This window comes from Haliotis cracherodii, unplaced genomic scaffold (genome assembly GCF_022045235.1).
Source record: "Haliotis cracherodii isolate W230 unplaced genomic scaffold, xgHalCrac1.p SCAF_12, whole genome shotgun sequence".
NCBI lineage: Eukaryota > Metazoa > Mollusca > Gastropoda > Lepetellida > Haliotidae > Haliotis > Haliotis cracherodii.
The window spans coordinates 15,927,644-15,955,182 of NW_027266267.1; the positions used below are offsets into that span (position 1 = coordinate 15,927,644).

The 27,539-nt window shown below is 37.8% G+C and overlaps 1 long non-coding RNA gene across 1 annotated transcript; it reads right to left on the reverse strand.

Moving 5' to 3' along the window:
- Nucleotides 1-228: 228 nt before the first annotated feature.
- Nucleotides 229-21,955, reverse strand: LOC139457586 (uncharacterized). Its single transcript, XR_011652605.1, has 9 exons — nt 21,784-21,955; nt 20,874-20,897; nt 14,504-14,524; nt 12,401-12,499; nt 11,668-11,754; nt 4,432-4,473; nt 3,291-3,389; nt 2,539-2,625; nt 229-273 (listed from the first exon to the last, which is right to left on the reverse strand). It is a non-coding gene; the product is annotated as an uncharacterized lncRNA (long non-coding RNA).
- Between the last annotated feature and the right edge of the window lie 5,584 nt (nt 21,956-27,539).

A 27,539-nucleotide genomic window follows, 5' to 3' on the forward strand; every position in this document is an offset into this window, starting at 1 on the left:
TACAGACCAGTGGGGTCCGAACCAACAACACAGTACTTCAAAACTTTCCAGAGTTTGGAATTAAAAAAAATAAAAATTGACAGCTTGATATATTGACAAGACATCTACAACTATTTGAAGAGAGACAAAGCAAAAAAGAGCAATGTAATGACAATTAATGAAATTCCTACACAGTTCCACGACAGCAGCAGCATAACCATGGAGAAGGATCATCAGGCTTTGCACACATCCCAGATGTCCCAGGATCAGAGGACTGAGGACAACAGCAGCAACCTGTTTATATGAAATGAACTCAACAAGTTAAACTGCAATATAAGCGATCTGCACTCAGTAAAAGTAACAATAACCAGATCAACTAACACATGTGTAAACTCTGACACAATTTAGATATACATAGCCCAACTAAAGGTAGTGTAGCTCCTCTAACTAGTTGTGTACCCTCTGGAATGGTTCAGTTCCTCCCAATCTACCGTGATTCAGTTAAAACATACCCAATGATACAACTTCAAAGAATTTTAATGCAATGGTCGGAAGAAATTGTATCTGAAATTATTATTTTATCAGGAATAATATATTCCAATATCGTGTTATTTTAGTTGCAGCTTCCACCATATATACTTAAAATTATATGACCCATAAGCATAGCACTTTGGTACAGATGGTATGCAGGATATATTTTGACGTATGGAACGATTTTGACCAGTCATCGTAGGGACTTCCTGTGCTACATGTATTTTGATTGCGAAAACGTTATGTTGACATTTGATAGACAAACTGCCTCAAATATGACATATAGCGTGTCATAGTACAGCATTTATGATATGTGTATCCATTCTCTTGCAACTTAAGTTTGTTTCAAGGCATCAATAGCGGTAATCTGAGTGTGGTTGCTGTAAATAACGGTGAGTTGTGCGATCTACTGATCAATTTCGCCTAAATTATTGTAAACATTATTATAATTATTGAATGAAATTTTGAATATAATTAAGAAAATATATTGCAAACATTAGTCCAGATAAACAATGAACAAGGTATTATAAAAATAGGGTTAGATTGCGTACTTCAGTTCGGATTTGTTGACTGGTATTTCCGGTGTTACGTGATTGCAATTTCTGAGATGGGGGAAAACATTGTGTCATTGGAAAAGTTGAGTTTATTTTAGGAGCCATGCTTTATCGCACATTATAAACGAGTTAGCGCTATATTGAAGCGCTCAATAACGAGGGAAAGCTGTACGTAACAACTTGTAATGTGTGTGAAAAATCGTACTAAGGGTACTCTATTTGAAGGGGACGTGGCCTAAATGCAAATGTCTGATTGGGATTTTAAATTTTCCGGACCTCTGGTCTAAGCTACCATAATATGTGCACCTACACACACAAGCCTAAAGAGATGCAGGTCTTAGATGTCTATCACTTTGGTGAAACCCACAAGCACAGGTATGGTGCTGACAAACATAGAAACATGACCAGGGTGAATTTGGAATTTGAACCCAGTATCATAGGTACTCATCAATTGCAGCGCTTTAGACAACAGTGCCACCCATGGACCCCCTGCATTAAAACTGAAATAGCAAATCATTCTTAATTGCCCAACTGGAGGGCCCAGATATGAGCAGGTTCGTCTTGGGTTTGCTTACAAATGAAGTAATCTCACACAATAGCAGTGACAGTATTCACTTTGGATCAAAGTATATTACTAGGTGAATGAGCAAAAATTACATTTTCAAAGTCAGAATGAATAACGGACAATGCATGAAAATTGATATGACCAATGCATGCATGTTTGCAGATACTCACAGTTTTGTATAATGCATGTTTAAATAATATTTCTGCATTTATGTTACCTTCTCTGTCACTTCACTTTACAGAAAGATTTGCTATAAAATAAGGAACTGCACACAAATTTGAACCATATTAATTTTGTAGACATAATTACAATTGTCATTTGTTAGGATAAACAGTGGTCCACAAAGAAATAACTTTAGGGACCGAATTTCGTTCAGATGACCAGTAGCACTTCACTTCATGACACTCTTGCAATCAATTTAGAAATCTAAAGTGCAAGTTTGCAATGTCAAAATTGTGTATTTGTCTTCAGCAATAACAATACATGGATATTTACCATCTTGCTCCACATTCCCTTTAACCTCCCTCCACATCAACATTAACTGTTGATTCCTCAACATGCATATCCCTAATGTATCAACCATACATCACTGATATCCACTCATTTAGCCCCCTAGTGTTGTACTTGGACCTTACCATTGTCAGCTACTGGTACAACACACTTGGTGGAATGTCATGGAATTGTAACAGACTGGGTCAGCAATCCCCCATATCAGCAACAGATCCATGACATCAACATTTAGTCAGTATGCACTGATACATCATTTAGAAATGTTTGTAATGTCAGCTGTCGACATATTGTTGGCGCCCAAAAGTAATTGTTACCCAACCTTAAAGAATAGAAAATGAAAGCAGTCAAATATCAAGCATACCTCGTCTCCATTTATTTTTACAGACAAACTATACTTACACAAACACATAACAATGTTAATAACTCCAGTAATCAGGACGATGATGCAGAGCACAAGAACTGCAATAGGAAGACACGCTTCCAGGCCTGGATTGGTAAAAAGACAAAGAATGAAAATCATTTTCTTAGAAACTAAGTGCATCAAGTGATAAGTAAATGCAACAGGGACGGGGTACTCAGACTATCCTATTTAATTCATGTTCACAATACAAATATACAACATCATTTGTGACTAAGTAGAAACCTCATTCCTAAAAGTGATCTTATCATCCCACGTTGTCTACCTCCCACGCTTAAACATGGAAACACGATAGTCTTAGTGCAAAGATCAATTCTTGGCAAATGATTCTGGTCAGGAACATTATATTTGTTATCAATTAATTGTATAGCTGCAAAAGAAATTATATATTTTCTTAAATACGAACGCTTTCCATGTTATCCATGAGGGATTATGTCCAATGATGTGATGGAATTGGTAAGTTCAGTAGATTAGGAGAATAATTCCTCAACTTCAGTTATTAGAGAGATGGAAGGAAGGCAATGGACAAGGACCACTCACACTCATGATGTTAGAGTGAGTGAAGTATCTAGTTGTGAACAGAAGGATTTTGTGAATAAACATTGAAAGATTTTAGTTATGTTACAAAACTCTTCCCTGGAACATAAATAATTTATGCATAATTTTTGCAAGACACATACAATGATACCAACTAACAAAAGCCACTTCACCACTACAGTCATGGTATACTTACATTTAGGGTAGGCTAAACATATGACAATAAAGAATGTCACTCCACAGATGGAATTGATGATCCCTTGTACGAAGCATATCCAATACAAAATGTGCCTCTCTGAAAAGGAACAGCTGCAAAATGACTTTTCAATTGAGACAGTAATAATGATGCTAAGTAACATGAGGATCATGTGTGTACTGTAGGCCCTGTCTCAAACATCATTTAAGTGCATAAATCCAATCATATTGAATTGTATCTTCCAGAAATGGGAAACATCTTCACTGGAAATTTATTATTTCCTATGTCAAATCAGAGTGTGCATGCGTGCGTGTCCGAGTGCGCATAGATGTACTAGTCTGGACTAATGCAGTTTTTATAGTGCTAGCCCACTGAACTGAGATACGATGCCACATTGTAACATGAACACCCCACTCAGACATAGTATTCTGACTCTAAGCTGATCAGTCCTTATCTTATCCCCTTAATGCTGAGCGTCAGGCAGGGTTAAATCTTTTAACATTTGTTGGTATGACGCCTCCAGGGATTGATCCAAGGAACTTCCGCTTTGCAGGTAGATGCCCTATTCACTAATCCACTAGGGCTAGGACAAGTCCAAATTTATTACCCGGGTACCCACCCACCTATTACCTGACCCTACCCGGATACCCACTGTAGGTCTCAAGAGATAGGTACAAAATGTCTGATTGGGAATAGTTTGACTGTATAAAACGATCTGGTCATGCATACACTGAAGTTGACTGAAGTTTCATCTTTATTCAAACATATAAAAGTCTGGGTTCAGAGCCAGAAAGAAATGCAAACATTAGTGACTTGTAGTGTAACCATCTAGTTCAAGATCATTTTTGTCATTAAACAATATATCACATGACCAACCACAGGTCCGGGTAGTTCTGTGGGTACCCGGGTTCTTCTCAGTACCCACCCGACCCGAGTACCCGAGTTACCCGTCCCAGCCCTATAATCCACGGAGGCGGTCCACATAATGTGATAATTGCACCCAACTGATAATGTCTAATTTGACTAGCTGCTGTTACACTTGCTTCTTGAATTTTCTTAAAAAACCCATCAGGAAGTCTTCACCCATATGAGAATCTTATGCAGATCAAAATATCAAGTAATGTAAAATTGTTCTACTTACGTCTGTCACTATCAGTGATCTGTTTGCATGAAAAGATTATGCCTGAAACATATAATCATACGTCAGTCAGCTAAACAATGTATAGAAGTTAATATTTCATACTAACGGCAACAAAACTGGTTTCTCAAAGGTTGATTAAAGTGAAAAACATTGACTGCGATTTTGTTGTGATTATCAATTTTCTGAGATACAAAGAGGATATTTCATGTGTTGAGTGAAATATCATCTTTCTCTCATCAAATGATGGGGTAAAGGAGAGAGACACTCATGAAAATATCTCCTTTTCTCATTCGATGAGAGAAACATGATATTTCACTCAACACATGGAATATCCTATTTATCATTCACTTTTTGTGTAGTTGTCTACCGGAAAATTAAATTATTTCCTTACAAATGTAAAAGCTTGGAACATTAATTTTCCCTACCCAACACACAGGGACGGGCCACTACCCCTTGTATTTGTGACTTCAAAAGTAGTTTCATGTTGGCAAAATCTTAGAAACTATATACAAAAGTAACAAAATATTTAGGGTCATGAAAATTCTGTATCATACATGATTATATACAAAATCAACTTTAACAAAAAAATATTTTTGAAAACCTAAGAGACCCCACTCATGTATGCAATTGTTGTTACTGTTAATCCTCTACTGTTAGTCCTCCACCTACTATATATATTCTGTACTATGTCCCTCATTCAGTCTTGCGTGACAACGGTATAAGGATTTATACCGAAACGTAGCTTTTCACAGTATTAAAGAAGTTGTTATCCATAAAATTGTGTCTACCATGTTCAATCATTCTTGTTCTTGTATGTACAGATTGTTATGTTCTTTGGGCATGTAGTCTGTAACTAACTGAATAAAGGTCTTACACATATGTATAGATAAGAAAACAAAGTAACCTGTTGTGATTGCATTAATGTGTTACAATCATTGTAATAATTTGTATTTTTCTACAAACGACAACATTACAATTTACAGTGTGTCAAGGCCCATGATGATCCAGGGGAGAATATGTCTTCAGCAACCCATGCGTGCCTTAAAAGGTGACTTTCAAATCGGGTGGTCAGGCTCGCTGACTTGGTCGATGCATGTCATTGTATCCCAATTGCATGTATTTTTGTTTGTGATATCAATCACTGGATTGTCTGAACTCAATTATTCAAAGGCTGCTTGAATATTGTTGAGTGCTGCTCTAAACAACAAACAAACAAATACAGTGTGACAAATTTGTGATATATTTCTTCTCTGGTACATTTAAACTATGATCAGTGACCTTCGTGTAATACACAATCTAGCATTAGTCTGAAATGATACATTGTTACAACTTCATCAGTGATCTCATTCCACAAGTCTAGTAAAATCTAAATATTTTTTACATTTGTATACTTATCCTGCATTACTCCGTATTGCATTTACTGCTGTCTTTGACAGAGAGACGAACTGTGTGAGATCCAGCTGCTGAAGAAAGTTGTCCCAACCAGTACAGGAAGCAGTGCCCTCTCACAGTTGGCATGTGACCAAGAAGTCATGACGTCACACCAAAACACATAACTGCTTTAAACATAACATCTGAAACTTCGAGGGGAGGCAGTGTAGCGAAGGGAGGGCACTTCGTAATGGAGGATAAGTATACAAATGTAAGAAATATTTAGATTTTACTATTTATTTTAACTTATCCTGCATTACTCCGTAGTGCATCTTTATCAGACGGCATGGCGGGTGGGCATACCTTCAGATGTGATCCATACAAGTGATGACTGGAACATCTACGACCATTCCTGTCTTCAGGAAACAAGAGTCGTAGCAAAAACGAAACACCCGATAAGGTAAACGAAATAGAATGAGCCAAAAACTAGAACTTACCCTCTAATGTGAGGTGATAAACACCAGAGAGTTAGATGGGCCCCCGCTTGGGGTATCAAAGAATCAGCGGCGGCGGCAGCAATATCCACGACCATTCCCAAGAGCGAATGCGAAACGCAGGAGAGCCCTTTAGTCGAGGAACACCGGTGAGGTCAACGGGCACCGCTCAGGGTATCGCAGAATCAACGGTGTTGGCGTCGGTACTGGTGTCAACATCTACTACCATTCCTGTCGTCAGGAAACGAGAGTTGATGCAAAATGTAAAACCAGGATAGGTGACAGAAATAGAATGAGGCGGGTAGCCAAAAACTAAAACTGACCTAAGAGCGAATGCGGAATGCAAGAGAGCCGTCTTGTCTGGGGTGATAAACACCAGAGAGGTCGACGGGCCCCGCTCAGGGTATCGGAGAATCAGTGGCGTCGGTGATAGATGACCTGTTGCGCTACAACCAGGGACCAAAACTATGAATGCCGGCGACATCTTCCATGGCTACATCACGGAGGTAGTGGTTTGTGAAGGCAGTGTCCGATTGCCAAGAACCGGCTTCCATGAGTGACTGGATGGAACAGTTACACTGTGAAGAGCCATGGTAAATGCGATCATCCTGATCTCATGTGGGTTTATAATAGCCTTGGGGGGAGGGCGTGGAGCTCATTGACCCGAGCGGCAGTAGCCCAAACCAGTAGTCTTCTTCCTTAGGTCGTAGAAGGAAGACGAGTGGAGTGGTTCGAAGGGAGCTGTCCGTAGGGCGTTTAACACAACATTCAGATCCAACGCAGACGGTCTGAAGTTGGCCTTCTGGTCTTCAAGACAAAACGAGTGCAGCCCGGCCTGTAGTTCGGAATTTTCGTCATTCTCAGATCATCCAGGCTGGCAAGAACAGAGTTGATGGCGACCAGGTATGTGGAGATGGCAGAGCCTTTAAACCGGTGGGTGCTGCGTAAGTACAGAAGGAACTGAGCCAGGAACTGTGGTGATGCTGTCATTGGATCCTGGTGTATGTCTGAACAAAATGCAGTCCCCGTGTAGATGGAGAGTGGGCTGAAGCAATAGCCTTGGCCGCTCTAGCCGAATAGCCCTTGGCTCATGGGGCTTTCTGCAGATGTGCCAGGCCTGCAGACCAAACCCCGTGGGTTTTAGGGAGTGGCAACCGACTGTGTGGATGGAGCAGAAGGTTGGGCCACACTGGATGTTCAAGGGGTTCAAGGGGTTTCGGAGGTTGATAAACCAACTTCTGGCCAGCCACCAAGGCCCGACCAAAATCAGTGTCAGGTGCCGAGTGGCCTGGATTTTTGAAGAACTGTGGGAGGGAGAACCGGAGGCGGAAAAGCTTACATGTGTAGGCAGCGGCCGGATCCGCCATCAGTGAAATGTAGCTCAGAGATGTGGCGAACAGATCAATGTTTGGGGTGTCGGTCGTTTGACATAGTCTGTCGAAGACCTCTGGATGGAGCTTCCATTCGGCTGGAGCCACCTAGTTAGGCCTGAACAGAACCTGTGACAGATCATGTTCTCAACCTGGTGAGTGCAAGAAAAGTTTCTTTTTTCTTAAAGTACAGGTCCAGGAAGCGGAAGGTCTGGTTTAGCAGGGATGGAGAGTGGAGAGTACCCTGGTTCACACTATGGTGATGTTGTCAGTGGACATGATCAACAGGGCCTGACCGAGAATTCTCTGCCAGTAAGTAACGTCCTGGATAAGCAGCTTTTATCTCAAGGCTGTTGCTGTGCCAATGGTGTTGATCTCTGGATCACAGTCGGTCACAACGTGGGCTGGGGTGGGCAATCCCAGAACACTAGACACTGACAAGGTGGAAGTGGAAGAGCAGAAAGTCATGGTAAATGAGGTCGTCTTCAAGACCTCAAAGTTGAAAAGTCAGCAACAGGGGTCTCCAATTGTGTACTGTCGGGACGATACGTGGGGAGGTGTGCTCACCTGCGAACCAAACCCCATGTAGATGAAATAAACAATCGACCACCAAGGCATCGACATAACCGGGTAGTAGGAAGTCGAGGCAATATGTTGAGAAGAGAATGAGGAAATCTGTAAAACTGTGTTTCGGGTAGACCGCACTGTACTGCATAAAGCGTATTAGAGCTCCTGTTCAAGGTGACGATGAAGGACAACATGATACTAGGCAAGTAGTCAACAGGGGTTGATGGAACGGTCGTGGGACGTAGTATAAAATCAAGGCTGAAGATATGAAAGTGTGGCAGTGGAATAAAAGATCAGAAGGAAGGCGATCTTTACCATCCCTTGAACGCCGTATACGCACTATCGCTATAGCGAGGCACTAGAGCAGGGTAGAGAAGCGTTGGATGTTGTCGTCAAATGGTGGGGCCAGTGCAGAGCGATATGATACACCCTGATATGCGAGACCAGTCAACCATGATCCCAAGAAGTGCGTACCCGGTAGCCTATGACAAAGGGGTCAAGCAGGCTTAATGAGCCTGAACAGTGAAGATCTGCCAGTTCTGATATAGACATTGTCAACTAGAAGCTCTGTTTCGATGGAAACCCGCATGTCATCTCTCTGAAAGCATGGCGGTTTAAACAACAGGGTTAAGGAGAACGTCACCAGTGGGCAAGTATTACACCAAATGTCTATTGGTTGAAAAGATTCCTCCAAGGAAGTTGAGTGATAGTCATGATCCCAAAGACCTACGGGGGAGCAGCAAGACAATTGTTTCACTTTGCTTCTCCGTGTGACGATCTGTGAGATGTCAGTAATAGAAGCAGATGTCAATGGCGCTGGAGAGGCAATTGCTGATGGTGCCCCTTATGCCGAAGCAGAAGATCGGTTGAGATACTAAGCTTGTTGATCTGAGCGCCGGGGCCGCTGGAGAGCTTGAGGCGCCGGAAGCTCGGCTGAGCACAGCTGGTGTCAACATAGATGGCCGAGGAGACGGAAGGTACGATGCTGTCGATAAAGGTGACGACAAGAGCGGTGTAGAAAGACCGCAGTCTCCGAGTTGAAAGCCATATCAGGGGGTCAACGAACACGTTGAGTGAGGTGTTTCCTGGATACTCGTATCGAGTTGAAGGAGCACAGCGACGAAGGACTGCAACATCGGCACTGCGTTGTGAAAGTACAGGGCGTTGTACAATCACGGCAAAAGCAGCCCCGACCAGATTTGTTCCCGGGGCAACAAGTGCAGCAAGGAAGAAAATCTGGAATTTAAGCAAAACATAACTTTGTGGCAAAACCACTAAGAGCTGGAAGCATAATGTAACTCAAATTTTTTGTATTTTATTGAAGTTTATGAGAGCAAACAATTACACTGAAAGGTAGCGAAAAGGCAAGGCTTTAAGCCAACAAAACCAAATACATAAATGTAATGTATTACCCAAGATAAAGGAAAGAAATCAAATGCAGAACATGAAATTACATGGCCACGTGGTGAATGGCCAAAATGGCGGGAACAACATTGTGCCCGGAAATTACTGGACTAGAGCCACAAACGTTACAGATTATGAATGGGAAAACTCTGAAGGTCACAGCCAATAAACAGGTAACAAACGATGAATGTAGAAACACGCAAAATATAGAAACAATAAGTTTTAATTTCCACAAGGGATACAAAGTATGTCCGTCCGTGGAGGTGACAAAGCAGTTATGTGTTTTGATGTGACGTCATGACTTCCGGGTCACATGCCAACTGTGAGAGGGCACTGCTTCCTGTACTGGTTGGGACAACTTTCTTCAGCAGCTGGATCTCACACAGTTTGTCTGTCTGTCAAAGACAGCAGTAAATGCTATATGGAGTAATGCAGGATAAGTTAAAAAAATTAGGAAGTAGATTGGTGATTATCATATTGAGGATATATCAGCATGAGGCACCATGTTGATCTTCATTGTTGTACTTAGAATGTTAAAGTTTTTCAGTCTTTCAATGGCCCTCTTGACTAGTATCCTTACTCTTGACAATCTCCGTCCAGTTTCAATCTCTTTTGGGCTAAGCCTTCCCTTTGGTAAATGCTGGAATAGCAAGGTGCGCTCCATGTGCTGACAGATCAACAGATATAAGAAATCCACGGTCCGCTCAAACCAAATCCCCATGTTCCAATAGTTGCAAAAATCCAGATCGTTGTGTGATGACCTTGTCAAATACCCTGCCACCAAATGCTCTTGACACAAAAGTTATTGATCCATTTGGACATATGCCCACAAGAACCTTAACAGTGTTGTGACTTTTGTAGTTTGACCAGGTCATTGCCCGAGCTGTAAAACTACCGGGTTTCTCGAAAAAAACTTCAAAACAGTCAATAATAACTCTGCATTGTTTGTAACAGTTCTTAATGACCTTGGGTATATACCTGACAACGTTTTCTTTCTCAGGCCAGTGAATGAAACAGGACAGCTGCTGTGCTAATGGGGGCAGGGCATTGTTCAACAGACGGCTCATATGTTGTTTGAAACTCCAAATCTGTATCCCAAGTCCTGATTGACTAATCCTAATCTAAGCTTCATTAAGACAAGCATCAGAACACTGGCAGGACGGAGTTGCATCGATGTAGGTAAAACAGACGCACAGAACTGAACCAGGAACAAAAACATTGCATGTGACATTGTTTTCATTTTTGTACATAGGTTCTGCAAGCTCTGAACACAATCATCCGGAGACAAAACTAGTCTTCAAGAAAACACCTTTCATTTGATGAAACATTTGTGAAGAGTATTGATTCATAATCCAGATAACAGGCTTCTTTTAAATCTAAATTCTAAATCTGAAATGTGTTTTGAACAGGGAAGTAATACAAAAACGGCAAGTGACACACATTGCAATAGGTCCATGACCCTTTCTTTTTGCAAACCAAAAACAAACAAAAGATGTACGAAGGCATATTTCTTATATTTCCTTCAACACATTGTCAAACAAGACAATGCATGATTCAATATATAATCCCTCACATCCTCTTTTCTTACTTACACATTATCACATGCAATGTTTTTGTTCCAAAACACTGTCATCACGACGGCTTTTCCTAAAACGTTTGTTTTGTTCGGATGACCAGTAGCACTTCACTTCACGACACTCTTGCAATCAATCAATTTAGTAATCTAAAGTGCAAGTTTGCAATGTCTAAACTGTGTATTTGTCTTCAGCAATAACAATATAATACCATTATTATGTACCATGCTTTACAGGGAACAGATCAGCAACAGCAGGACAGCAACAGACCCATGACAACAACGATTGGTCAGTATGCACTAATACATCATTTAGAAATGTTTGTAATGTCAGCTGTCGACATATTGTTGGCGCCGAAAAGTAATTGTCACCCGATCTCAAAGAATAGAAAATGAAAGCAGTCAAATATCAGGCGTACCTCCTCTATATATATTTTTACCGACAAACTATACTTACACAAAAACATAACAATGTAAATAAGTCCAGTAATCAGGACGATGATGCTGATCACAAGAGCTGCAATAGCTAGAGCCTCTTCCAGGCCTGGAATGTTAAAGACACAGAATGAAAATCATTTTCTTTGAAACTGAGTGCATCAAGTGATAAGTAAATACAACAGGGACGAGGTACTCAGACTATCCTATTTAATTCATGTTCACAATACAAATATAGATATGCAACACCATTTATCTAACATATGTGAATAAGTAGAAACCTCATTCCTAACACATCATTCCTAATAGTGATCTTATCCCACACTTAAACATGGAAACACGATAGTCTTAGTGCTAAGATCAATTCTTGGCAAATGATTCTGGTCAGGAACATTATATTTGTTATCGCTTAATTGTATAGCCGCAAAATAAATTATTTATCTACTCAAACATGAACGCTTTCCATGTTATCCATGAGGGATTATTTCAGTAGATTAGGAGAATAATTCCTCAACTTCAGAGCTATTTGAAGGAAGGAAGGCAATTGACAAGGGCCACTCACGCTCATGATGTTAGAGCGAGTGAAGTATCTAGTTTTGAACAGAAGGATTTCGTGAATATACATTGAAAGATTTTAGTTATGTTACAAAACTCTTCCCTGGAACATAAATAATTTTTGCATAATTTTTGCAAAACTCATACAATGATACCAACTAACAAAAGCCACTTCACCACTACAGTCATGGTATACTTACATTTAGGGTAGGCTAAACATATGATTATAATGAATACCACTCCACAGATGGAATTGATGATCCCTTGTACGAAGCATATCCAATACAAAATGTGCCTCTCTGAAAAGGAACAGCTGCAAAATGACTTTTCAGTTGAGACAGTAATAATGATGCTAAGTAACATGAGGATCATGTGTGTACTGTAGGCCCTGTCTCAAACATCATCTAAGTGCATAAATCCAATCATATTGAATTGTATCTTCCAGAAATGGGAGACATCTTCACTGGAAATTAATTATTTCCTATGTCAAATCAGAGTGTGCATGCGTGCGTGTCCGAGTGCGCATAGATGTACTAGTCTGGACTAATGCAGTTTTTATAGTGCTAGCCCACTGAACTGAGATACGATGCCACATTGTAACATGAACACCCCACTCAGACATAGTATTCTGACTCTAAGCTGATCAGTCCTTATTTTATCCTCTTAATGCTGAGCGTCAGGCAGAGCGACAACAAGTTCAATCTTTTGTTGGTATGACGCCTCCAGGGATTGATCCACTGAACTTCCACTTTGCGGGTAGATGCCCTATTCACTAATCCACTAGGGCTAGGACAAGTCCAAATTTATTACCCGGGTACCCACCCACCTATTACCTGACCCTACCCGGATACCCGCTGTAGGTCTCAAGAGATAGGTACAAAATGTCCGATTGGGAATAGTTTGACTGTAGCCCTAGACAAAATGTATGTAGATACTCATATAAAACGATCTTGTCATGCATACACTGAAGTTGACCGAAGTTTTATCTTTATTCAAACATATAAAAGTCTGGGTTCAGAGCCAGAAAGAAATGCAAACATTGGTAACTAGTAGTGTAACCATATAGTTCAAGATCATTTTTGTCATTAAACAATATATCACATGACCAACCACAGGTCCGGGTAGTGCTGTGGGTTAGGGCTTCAACGAGTACTCGAGTTCTCGGGGCTGGGTCGGTTTTACTGGGACTCGAGTCTGTTATCAAGGACTCGAGTACTCAATAAAGGGGGATCACTCTGTTTCAATGTTCAATTGTTCATCAATATATTTATTAAAGCTTCAAAAAATATTGTTTGAATAATGTACTCTTTGTAGAAACTAGATGTACATTAGAACAATTGGGAATGTCACATAAAATAGACGTAATTATTGTTTTTCCTTCCCGAAATTGAATGTATCAAGGTGATTATTGCTTCTTTGCTCCGACTCAAAATTAATGCCAAGTGTATTCCCTTACACAGATTAACAACTGATTAGCTGGTATGTATGTGTTATTTCAGTGCTTACAAATCAAGAAACAGGTCGACAGTTTGGTACAGTTTAAAAACGTGACCAACTCATGAATGAATTAACTTATAGTACTTCATTTCCATATATATTTAGCAGCCTTAGTCTTGCAGCCCAGCAGCTGTGTATACGTGTATGTCACGTGATGCACATTATCGATTTTCTTCCTGCGAATTTTTGTTCATGCTTGTTGGCAGGTGTCGAATGAAACGCTGATCGTCAGAAAAAAACTTGGTTTGTGTTCAATATGTATTGTAGTATTTGTAGATGTGACGTAATGTTTTTGAAGGTGATGATTAAGATTAGTGCAGTTACAAGTAAACATTAACACTGAACACTTTGACAGATAAACAAGTTCCGTGGACGCTCTCTATTTACATTTCAGTGCAGTTCAATTATACTTATTACATGTTTTAATACTTTTAGATGGCAATTTTGATCTAATGAACCAATATTCTTAAAGGATGTCCTATTTTCGGGTACTCGAGTACGAGTCGAGTTTCACCCCTTGGGTACTCGAGTCCAAAAATTTGGACTCGTGCAAGCCCGACTGTGGGTACCCAGGTCCTTCTCAGTACCCACCCGACCCGAGTACCCGAGTTACCCGTCCCAGCCCTATAATCCACGGAGGCGGTCCACATAATATAATAATTGTAACCAACTGATAATGTCTAATTTTACTAGCTGCTGTTACACTTGCTTCTTGAATTTTCTTAAAAAAACATCAGGAGGTCTTCACCCATATGAGAATCATATGCAGATCAAAATATCAAGTATTGTAAAATTGTTCTACTTACTTTTGTCAATGATCTGTTTGCCTGAAAAGTATGACAAAGAAATTACCAGCTAAGTATGAATAAGATTATGCCTGAAACATATAATGATACTTCAGTCAGCTAAACAATGTATAGGAGTTAATATTTCATACTAACGGCAACAAAGCTGGTTTTTCAAAGGTTGAGTAAAGTGAAAAAAATTGACTGCGATTTTGTTGTGATTATCATTTTTCTCTCATCAAATGATGGGGTAAAGGAGAGAGACACTCATGAAAATATCTCCTTTTCTCATTCGATGAGAGAAACATGATATTTCACTCAACACATGAAATATCCTTTTTATCATTTACTTTTTGTGTAGTTGTCTACCGGAAAATTAAATTATTTCATTACAAATGTAAAAGCTTGGAACATAAATACGATCTTCCTAACACACAGGGATGGGCCACTGACCCTTGTATTTGTGACTTCAAAAGTAGTTTCATGTTGGCAAAATCTTAGAAACTATATACAAAAGTAACAGAAAATATTTAGGGTCATGAAATTTCTTTATCATACATATAGACATGATTATATACAAAATCAACTTAAACAAAACAAAATTCTTGAAAACCTAAGAGACTGCTAGTCAAGTAAAAAAAATGGTGCTTTGTGAAACAAACATTCTCGATTGACACGTTCCATCAGAAATTAACAGTTTATAATGAAACATTTTCAAGAGAACAACAATTGGCATGAAGCGATATTAACTCCAAAAATTACCATCTGTCATTATATAGCCTTGTCAATGTGGAACTTAAGTAAAACAGTGAACAGTTTGTGTACGAGCCAGACTTAAGATAAAGGGAGACAATTTGAGGGGAGGTTACTCTTGTGTGACAACAATTTCGTCAAAGTGTTATGTTCACAGCAGTGAAATATCAAGTATTATGTTCACTGCAGTGAAATACCAAGTATTATGTTCACTGCAGTGAAATATCAAGTATTATGTTCACTGCAGTGAAATATCAAGTGTTATGTTCACTGCAGTGAAGTATCTCTTTTCTTGGTTGCAGCATCTATCTACGTTTTAATCTCTCTTATGATTCTTAGTAGATATAACTAATAGTGAGAAAGCGGTCAAACAAGAGAAAATCTAAAAGTGTGGCTATTTCTGTTAATCATTGTTGAGTGTGTGAAACGACCTTTGACATTGATATCATTATGTCTGTAATTAGCTTTTTAGGACAACAGAGATGCCTAATTGAATTAAGCTTTGGAGTAATCAGAGGGGTATAAAAGTATAACTTCACGTGAAAAAGGGTATTGTTAATGGTACTATGATGAGGGTTTTCGCTTCGACATTTTCGTTAGACCAAACGTGAAACAAGGGGTACATATACATTTTACCAGGTTCCTGGAAATTTACCCTGATTTATTATGTTTGCTTCCTTTCACAGTTGGAGTTCCAACGCCATTTTTTGTCGCCTCACTAAAATAACAGGGAGTTTGGGGTACTTGTCCCCAACACAACGGCTTGAATTAAATGCTTTCATAAATGAATGTAATTTTAATTACCAATGTTATACAAAATACTACATGTTTGTTGAAATGTGGCACCGATGGATGTCACTGATGAGGTAGCACGCTGTTATGGAACTTCTAGTTTTGAGTACTTTTACAATGTTTATGGTTTGATTTGATATTCAATTTCAAGGTTTAATTATTCATTTTTTCTTCTTACTTTGAGCATTATCGGTATCACCACACAAACATGGCAGATAGGTGTGTGGTAAAATATAAGCCGTTGAAAGTGGCGTTAAACCCAACTCACTCACTCACACTAATGCACAGGTGTGTCTACAGCCAAGAGGCTTCTATATATATACACAGCTGTGAGACAGGATACACACTGCGCTGTTGCAGGAACCTGTACTGTTGGTCTTGTCATATTGACATAAAAACTAGAGAAAGTCGTAGGGTGACACCAATAAGCTGTTTTCAGACTGGTGTTTACTGACACCCAGAAAGAGCTTTAATCTTACAAATGAATCCCTTTGAAAGCTGGAGCATGAAGCGATCTTCTGTGCTTAGCCTCAGCAAAGGCAACTGCACAACATTAGTCCTGATCACCATGGCCAAGGGAACAGGTGCCTGTCTGCTTGTTGGCCAGAACAAACTGAAGCTCTCATTTTCCTAGCTTGGCCCATGGCAGTATCCATGAAAAGGACTAAGACTGACCCAACAGACACTTCAATTGTTAATGGGTTGCGGACAAAGGTTGCAGACAATTGATGGTGGTAGGAGCCAAGGTGGCATTGGAAAGTGTACTGTTGTACCAAGACTAGTTCAAACTTCTTGAGGTCACTTCCAAACCAGTGAATTATCCAAGCAAGAGTGAAAATGCATAAGATAGTGGATATGTGCTACAATCACAGACTTGTTATCTCTGTGACTCGAATGAAGATCATTGGGGCTTATGTTTTTCGAACATCAGTGCTCAAAATGAAACACATTTGGTATGTTTCAGTGGATTCAGGGCCTAATTCCTCCAAACTTTTAAGGCTAAATATGTGAATAAAACCTTTGACCGACCAGGAAAGAACTTTTCTTGAGCAGTGCCCAACTTTAGAGTATATACCGGTATTTCATATTCTTTGCTAAAAAAACTTATACAAACTGTGATGTTTCAAATAACTTAATCAACACATTTATCACTTACATGCCATTGTCTCATCACTAGATGGTAGTGACCTATTTCTAACAGCATGGACAGAAAAGTTACTTAAATGTTTCATTAATTTGATTGATTTTCTGCTGAAAAGAAACCTAAAACATACAGAGATGGTTTGAAAAAAGACAAGAGTTTGCCACTAACGTGTCTATATCCCCCGCCCCTGTTGCAGAATTTATGACATAATTAAATCTAACCAAACCCTAACCTTTTTTAACCGAGGTGGAACTTGTCATGGAAATTGTAAAAAAAAGAAGAGTTTGGAACCTAAGTCCATCTTGTTGCCATGGAAACGTAAAAAAACAAGTGCAAAAGTGAGCGTGGCTCACTAATACCCCCGACCCGTCTAGTGTGTCAGTAGTTACAAATTAAATATCTAGGATAGGGTTAGGCAGGGTTCGCCATAGACTCCAATACACGTGTATCTGAGAGTCACCTTGAATTTTTGGGAGTCAAAAATATTTCTTGAGAGTCAAATGTTTTATTGTATGATTAATTAAATTTAAAGTGTTCACAGTTAACGTTACACTTAAAGTAAAGTATCTTTTAAATATTATATGTCTTTAGTTTAAGTTAACAAGTGCTAATTAATGTTCTCAGCTGATTGTACTACAGAGAAATAAAGGATATACATGTATGAATGAAAAACAAAGTTGTTGGTTTTATTTTTTCACAATCTTTAATTACTTCACAGCTCATGAAACAATTTACAGTAACACTAATACAGGATGAATAAATAACATCAGTCTCAACTGTGAGACATAATTTTTAATCATGGATGGATATTAAAATACATCTCATGTCAGATTATAATTTAATACCACTAACACATTTACATCTTTTAACTAGTTATCTTGTATTATCTATCTACAGTGAAGTTGAACTGAAGAATTGTGAACACTTGTAATATTTTCTGGTTGAATACAGTTTATTAGCAACAACAAACACGCCCAGAGCTTTACATTTCATATATACCATATTTATTTGTGTATAATACACACTCGTGTATAATAAGCACCCCTAATTATGGGCAATTAAAACCTGAAAAAAATATCTCTCGTGTATAATACGCACAGACTTTTCTTCAGTGTCATTTCAGGCTGTCATGATCCGTCATCGGAAATAGCATAACAAATCTGAATTGAATTACGCAAGTTAATCCTGTTGTTACACTATCTGGTAATAAAAATGTGTTCTCTGTATATCTGACCTTATGTTTGTCATCTATTTTATTAATTTTATTCAAAATTTCATTCCATAATGTCTACCTAAATTTTGGCAAAAACGTGGCCCTCGGATTCTTACAACTTTCGTTTACCCCGTTCCATAAGGTTCCGTTTAACCACATACCGTGACCGCGCCAAATCACATTATTCACAGCAACAATAATAATATTTTCTTCTGTTTTATTTTTTACCAGTCTACACATCTAGATAAACATATGTCATGGTTAACTTTTAGTGAGAAAATATGCCGAAACGTGAAAAACTTTGTCCATTTGCGGAGTTTTCCTTTGTTTACATCACATCCTGTCATTGAAGCCACACAGAGTGTGAGAAATACGTTCACTTTGATGAATAAATATATTTTGCCGTGTACGTCACAGTCGCACAGTTTTAGTAGCATATCTATATAATTATGCAAAACAATATGTTCTGATTTAAGCATTTGTTTTAAAACGAGAGAAAAGTCTGGTCATGTGACAGGCTATGCAAATTAGCCCGTGGCAGTGGTGTTATGCGAACTTATGTTACTTCTAAAAACGACAATTAATTAAAAACTAGACGTAAATTTTAAGACGTTTGCATATATTGTCTTCGGAAAATGTTTATAAATTAAGTTCAGGTGAGTAGTTGTAATATTTTCATTCCAAAGCTGGTAAACAACAACATAGATATTTTGAAATTGCATCAGTCATGACGCAGTCATTTATTTCTGGACGTATGTTTCCTTAATTGAGAGTCACATACACAAAGAATCCTGCATCAGGGGAAATCCTGGTTAGGGTTTGAAAAATTCATAAAAAAATGAAAAATTAATAAAAACAATTTTTTTCTTTGGACTGCACCCCTCCATATGGCACAAAATATATGTACTTAGTTTGAGATGAATCCACTGAATAGTTTAAGAGAAATCGCACGGACATAGTTTTCGGACGGACATAACGGGTTGAAAATTCCATAAAAAAATGGAAAATTAATAAAAACAATTTATTTCTTCGATTGCACCCCTCCATATGAAACAGATTATATGTACTAAGTTTGAGATGAATCCACAGAATAGTTTAAGAGAAATCGCGAGGACAAAGTTTTCAGACGGACGTTAGGATTTGAAAAATTCATTAAAAAAATGGAAAATTAATAAAAACAATTTATTTCTTTTGACTGCACCCCTCCATATGACACAGATTATATGTACTTAGTTTGAGATGAATCCACAGAATAGTTTAAGAGAAATCGTGAGGACAAAGTTTTCAGACGGACGTTAGGGTTTGAAAAATTCATAAAAAAATGGAAAATTAATAAAAACAATTTTTTTCTTTTGACTGCACCCTTCCATATGACACAGATTATATGTAGTAAGTTTAAGATGAATCCCCTGAATAGTTTAAGAGAAGTCGCGCGAACAAAGTTTTCGGATGGACCGACGGAACCTTGGTATAACTATATACCCCCGACATTTTGTCGGGTGTATAATAAAAATGTCTAAAATTTCTAAATAGCAAAAGGCACCAGTTCAGCGTGTACTTGACAGACCTGCAAAGTTTGATGAACAATTATTGAACGGCTTATGAGTTATGCTCTGGAAACGAACCCTACCCTCACAGAACCTAAGTCCATCTTGTTGCCATGGAAACGGAAAAAATATAAATGTCTAAAATTTCTAAATAGCAAAAGGCACCAGTTCAGCATGTACCTGACAGACCTGCAAACGGTTTATGAGTTATGTTCCGGAAATGAAACGTGACGGACGGACGGAGCCCGTTTCTATATCCCCCGCCACTTTTGTTGGGCGGGGGATAAAAATGATTAACACACAATGTTGCATTTATCATGTGAACCACAATATTAAACATGAGAACAAAAAATGTTGTGGTTTGTTAACAAAAAATTGAATTTGATAGATTTTGTCCTTCCTGTTAATGTCACCTCTTTCTGTCCTGCTTCCAAGAACAAATGTTTGTGATAAACAAAAGTTAAATACTCCATTTCTTTTCATCTTAAACATTAGAATAATTGAGGGTTGTTTGTTTTATATGTAATACTTGGTAAATGCTATTTGACATTTCATTCACCAAACATTTAATGTTATATACACAATGCAAATTCAAATCATGACTTTAGTCTACATATTTAAAATTTTCAAAAAGAAATGAATAATATCTTATGTTCATCAAACATATTTCAACACATCATCACTTCGTAATAATTATATTAACATTTTTCTGTGATAACAGGAAGGACATTCTAATAATGGATACCTTTCTACAATGTGTAAAAGTAAAGCACCAATAAGGATTAAAGTGTGAATTTCAGTTTTTTTAATGCTAAAATCTGCTTTCAAATTCAAACTGTACTGAGAAAATCTGACATTTTTCAATGTTGATTAACCCGATGATATTTACCATAAACAAAAATAGTGAGTGAATAACCAATATTTGGTGAATATCATACTTACATTTGTCTCCCCATCTGTATCCAACTGTGGAATGCAAAAAATGGTTTGATACAGTCAATCACTTACAGAAGTTAAACACTATTTTTCAGAGTTTTATCAATTTAGAATGAATTAATATTTTAAGTTGCATCAGCAAATTTTCAGCCCTAAAGGAACAGAAATGTAGGTGACATATATTTACATCTTTCATAGCAATGGTATTTCTTAAAACAATGCAAAATTTGTTTGGCTTTTTACCTTTTGTCAAATGGCCATATTATTGTCTTTCTAACAAGGTCTGACTTTGAATAACTAAATCAGATGCAAAAAGAGATGATTAACAGAGAGTGAGATAAATATTTGTACTCTTGCAGAATAGGGCTTTTGAACACTAGGGCTTTTATAATTCAAATTTTCGATACTTTGTGATATCAGCCACAATGAAGTTTGGTGTCCTGTGTGGGTTGGTATCCGAAAAATCTCATCTGAGTTCCTTGCATCAAGTTCAACAGAAAAAGCTCACAACTATTCATGCACAAGTAGGTGTTACAACTTCAAACCTTGCAAGAGTAACATAGACTTGATGACCTTGCATCATTCATACATGTGATGAGGCTGTGTGATCTTCACGGGGCTGGTAAACCAGAACAACCTCATCAGACTCTCCAATATTGTCTTAAAACCAGTAACATTTAAATCACACAACTGATTTGTTTAATGTTGGTCAAATGGGAATGTTTTCAAGCACCCTCCAGCACTGGTCTTCATTGTTACACTGCAGTAGAGGAGGTCAACATAGTTGAAAACCATGTGTACCGGGGTATTGTTTATTCAGTACAGTCATAACTGGGGTTATCTGAGTTGTAAATGTGAAAGTGCTGATAGTTGCTCTCTTGTGATTGGGTCAGAATAAAATGCTATAGCTACTTACCGAAGATGCCATCTGTGACTATTTTCACGACCAGCAAAACAACCAAAATAATTACTGCATACCATGCACAATCACTATCACATGGATCTGGAGTAGGAGCAGCTGAAAAACACAACAATGATTATCAACATATTAGTGACTTGGATTCCTCTGGGACTGTAAACTAACATGTTCCAAAGCGATATATCAACTTATCAGAGATTGAAAGAAGTGTGTGTGGCTGCACTAGTTACCTGGTAATACAATACAGCCACAAGTAAACAAGTCCAGAATGAGCAAAATCAAACACAATCAGCAGAGTCCAGAAAGAAAGATGAAAGAACAGATGTCAGAGCTTACACTATTTAAATTTGAATGGAAACAAATCTGTAAGTCTATGTTCTTTTCTTAAAAAAATACCTGAATTTGTATGTTTGGCCACCAGTTTGAAACAGGTAGCTCCTTGTTTGGTCAAGTGACTTTTTCAATTTAAATGAAGTGAATCTCAAACAGAGATTGTATCCAACAAATTGATATACAAATCAAACCATGTCATTTTACTTACCATGGTTTCAAGCTTTGACACTGGTCATTTCCCTCCACATAATGATGTCAGGGTGAGCCATAGAACTCCATATAATACTGAGTGTTTCTTAGATAGTCACATAAGTTGATAAAACAACATACATCAGCTAACACACAAAAGACAGCACTGCTTGGATCATCTAGGACAAGTAAATTTTCTGTAGTGTCGTGTCGCTGATATTTTTTGTTTACTGATTGGCATACATAAAAGGTAACCAACAGAACTTTAGTATAGTGCACTGGATACGCATTAGACACATGAATAGCATCAATATTTGTGCCACCTAGTCACAATAGCCTTGCAAAGACAGGAAAGATTTGCCTTCAATTGACCAAGTTGTGACCCATCCATAAATCGTCTTGTTAAAATTCATATGTTCACAACAACATCAGTGATAACTGTACGCATGTCTTTCACTCCACTTGTAAGAAAATATGTTAAATAAGATTGTACCAGTAGCAGAACACTGTTTGTGGTCATGATACACTACAATCATTTTTTAGTCCGAGGCTAATTCTTCCTCATCCTTTGACACAACAGTTTGAATTGAGGTCAGCACCATACTCAAACTTGTGGCATCACCGCTAAGGGGGGAAAATATTGCTTGGAGGGTGAAAGTCTGGCCTGGTACTAGGGCTGAAACAGTTACCCAGGTACTTGAGTACGAGTTGAATACAATAACTACTCGAGTAGTAAACTATTACTCAATACCTCCCTTGTTTATTTCAGAGACTCCTGACCAAACCACATGGTACGACATCGACCTAGTGTAGTGATTAGAGTGAAGTTTCAACTTGGTGAGGTTCTATATAACCTCAACTGCCTGTTATACCATAGAATGTTTGCATTCACAAAAGCATCTCATCTAATATCATTTCAATCTGCTTCAATTGCATGCTGTAAATTATCCAAAAGCATAATAGTGTAACAAGGTTGTCTTCTGTGGTCGGCAACATTTTAGCCCTATCCTCATGGTCAGTGGCTGATGGTGTGAGTAATGACCAATGTTGTTTGAATAAAATGATGACCAACTGATATTTGTATAAGACGATGACCCACTGATGCACCCCAATAGCTGAGAACAGATCTTCCTGGGCAAACAGCATCTGCATCTTTGGTAAGGAAACTGGAGCCCTATGCCATCTCCCCGTGGAGATTAAACAGTATTTATACAATCTGAACACTGGTTATTTAGGATTTGTGTTGCATGGAATGTTAATCAAAATCACACAGATTTTGGTTAAATATAATCAGTCAAAACAATCATGTTGAATGCATTAGCTTAAAGCCTTTATTCAAGTTTTACTTGAGATAATATTAGCAATAAATCAAAGTGATATACCAACAAAAATCACCAAAATAAATATTACAAGGTTGGAGCCGAGTCTTTTAGTCCATACAATGATCTAACTCGGTCTTTAAACCTGCACCAAAGAATACTAAAATCATGATGAATCTGTTCCCTGTCTCTATCAGTATGTTACAGAGCTGCTTAATATACTTTCTGCTACTTCCATTCATCTGACAACTGGAAATCTCACTCAAAGCTAAAAAATAAAATAAGGCCACACCAACTTAATTACTTCTTGTACTTATCAGTGTGTCACTCTGTAGCCATTTCTTCCCTAAAACTAAAGATGGGGAAAGGTCTCTTGTCTCACAATGTACACTAAAGGTTGGTTCACTCAAGCTTGCTCCACCTATAGCAAAACGACAGCATTTCAATCCAAACAAAAAACACCCCCCATAAGGTGTATTACACAGAACAAAATATGGAAAAGGAACAATTTTGACTTTTTTAAAATCTTAAAAACAGATTTTTATCTTATCCCCCCTTCCCCAGTCTTCAGTTATTCAATTTGAACCTTTGAAAAATTGTCTTTGTCCAATGTGCAAGTATTTTTACAATGTAGAGACATTCAGTTTCATTGGACACTTCATAAGAAAGCCACCCCAACACTGTCCCTTTTTCCTATATTCTTTACGTTGATTTTGACAGTAAACATATCATGACAGTGGATCCAACCTTGTGTACTGGAACAACAGGTTCCTGCTTGAAGCTATAGATATATATATATATATAAGGAATAGAAAATGTGTTGCACAGTATTGACATATCTGGGTAAGGCAATTTACATTAAATACAAAATGACATCACCTAACATAAATATCCAGTAAATTACAGACATAACAAACTCGGACAAAGTGAATGATTAGTAATAGTTCACACTACACAAGTAACAACCTGACACTGTCTTGATAAACTAAATCTCATGATAGAAACATTCAATATTATCACATTAATATAGCTAATTGTTTACTGAAGAATTTGAACACGAATAAGCAGTTTATCATATACCTCTAACTGCAATGTATACTGGACATTTTGATTATAAACAATGATCTCATATTGACTGAAAGTTGTATTATGTCCATATTTTATTTTTATTTAACATGACAAAGCAAACACATTCACAAGAGTCACTTTATGTGGGGAATATACTGTAAATCAGAAATGTGATACCCAAACAGTGTTATTTAATGATGAAAAATAGGATAGAAAATGGCAAGGATACTTGGGCATTGAGGCCTTGCTGCATCTTTTTCAATGACACAAGAATTATCACTCACATGAAGCAGTTGGGCACATGGCTTTTTATCAAATTTAATATAAATAATACCTCAACAAGAATGATTTTATGACAATAACATTCATCAAAGATTGCTATCCGCATGTTGGAAAAACAACAACATGGTGATGGTGTCAAGCATTTAAAGACACAATTGAGTTTTATAGGTACATGTAGGTTGGGCAGGACATGCTGTCATCACTGATTTTCAGTGATCCATTCTTAAAAATGTCATAGCTATTTTGCGTTTTACGCCCAATGGAATCTATTTGGGAGGATAATCGAGACTGGTTCTTCCCTGGCGTTGATATTTCTGTTTACCGAAACAAAGTATGGAAACAGACTATGAATCTTGCTCTGGAAAGTCAATGGGATACTGTCCCATTCATGAATTTGTAAATCAGCAAACCAAATGTCATGTAACATAGCGAGCTGACAACAGCTCTGCTGTCACGAACAGCGAAACACGACTAACTTTTTCTTTGGTAGCTTTCTGACCGAAGAAGTTAACGACCTTTGAATGTGTATGAAGTATTCAGTCACAGGATCATTTGTAAAATCTTCCGAACAAGCACCCTGACACGCCATGCTGAGAGTTAGGCTCACCAAGTACTTTGTGGCCCCCCTTTTTTTCTTGAAAATTACCCCTTCTTTTTTGTCATCTTCAATGAACACTGCTTGGGCATAAAGATCTAGGGATATAACATATCAATGCGGTGAACTCAAGAAGTAGATGATGTAAACATGTCAGGCACAGAATATTGTAAATCATGAAAATAATGCAAAAAATGTGAGTGTCCCTTGCACACATTAAGAAAGTGATGCATTTTTATCTGACATATTGAAGTAGACTGTCATGTCTATGTTCAAAGGATTGCGCAAAATCATGTAACACCACTTGGAACTTGTACAGTCTTCATCAGTCATCAAACCTATCTCATTTGCATATGTGTAATTTGGAATTTCCTGCTTTTGATTTCATGGATGTTAGATCAGATGTCAAATGATATTATTCATTCAAACTGCTATCATCCCATACATTATCATGGAATTCTAAGCTTACAGCCTTGGTGTTACAGTTCAAAGGTAGGGCATTAATTTCATGATGCATATTAGGCCAGGGATTGACACCCGCATTATTTTGATGATTCACAGCAATCAAGCTAACAACCATATATGCATACATTTAAGTGAGTGAGTGAGTGAGTATGGTTTTACGCCGCTTTTAGCAATATTCCAGCACACCAGAAATGGGCTTCACACTTTGTACCCATGTCGGAAATTGAACCTGGGTCTTCGGTGTGACGAGCCAATGCTTTAACCACTAGGCTACACGACTGCCCGCATACATTTAACATAATGTTGGTTATGTCAACACTCGCAAATCAATATACATGTCCACATATACATGTCTATACTCACCAACAGAAGAAATGCGAATACCATACATACTGGTTATTATATGAAGAATTACGCACATTCAAGAGATATTGAACGCATCACATGTGACATCATCGATCCATGACTCAAGATGCACCATTTGTCTGCCAGGATCAGCGTGAAAGGTTTGACTTATCGCGATAAGAAGAAAGACACTCTGATTGTTAGTTTTGACATTATTTGGTACACACTGGAAGCTTCTCTTCTTAACATACATATTTCTCTCTATGTTTCTATGGTTCGCGTTTCCTTTGGCAGTGAGTATAAAAATGTAACAAAGACCAAAAAGTAATAACATACAAATACACTAGACAATAAAACTGGTTATTAGGAATACCATTGAGCACTGTATAGATATGCTTTCTGGGGGTAAAATGCATCAGACCACATGTAGTTATTTCTCGTGATCAGGCATTATCTAAAGCTGGGTACATATATTATGATTAACATATTGCACATATTGTGATATTGATTGTATCCCATTATACTTGAGCAGGCTGTAATCTTATACATGTATCATCACATTACAAAATGGGAACTTTCATGGTTTTCCAATCTAGGGAGAGTGATATTGTTTTATTCACATAATGCTAAAAAAAACAAGAAAGATAAAAAAAACAAAAGTAACATAAACTGTGGAATTGCTATTGTAAATTAATACACTATTATCTTATAGTGCACATAATGCATGTCTTCATTTACTAGTAAAATGACAACTGGTTTCTGACTTGATTATGTACTTGCAGTGAATGTTCAATAACGACCTATGTTGGTGACTTAATTATTTATCTGCATTAGCATCAATATGCAAGTATAGAATGTAACATGTCATAGGAATACAACACTATTATTCTTTTTAAAAGTGAAAAATAACAAAGTAAAAAAAAAGTAAAAGTGCATAAAAATCCTACTACCCAGTGAAAAAGGTTACATGTCAGGATACTCCGAGTGACTGTGTAAATCAAGTGAGGTATTACACATCAGTTTCTACATCAGGCCATACTACACCTAACAAACAATCTTGCAAGATCAGCAATAAGGAATCTAAGTTGCAGGATACTCCAAGTGACCGTGTAAATCAAGTGAGGTATTACACATCAGTTTCTACATCAGGCCATACT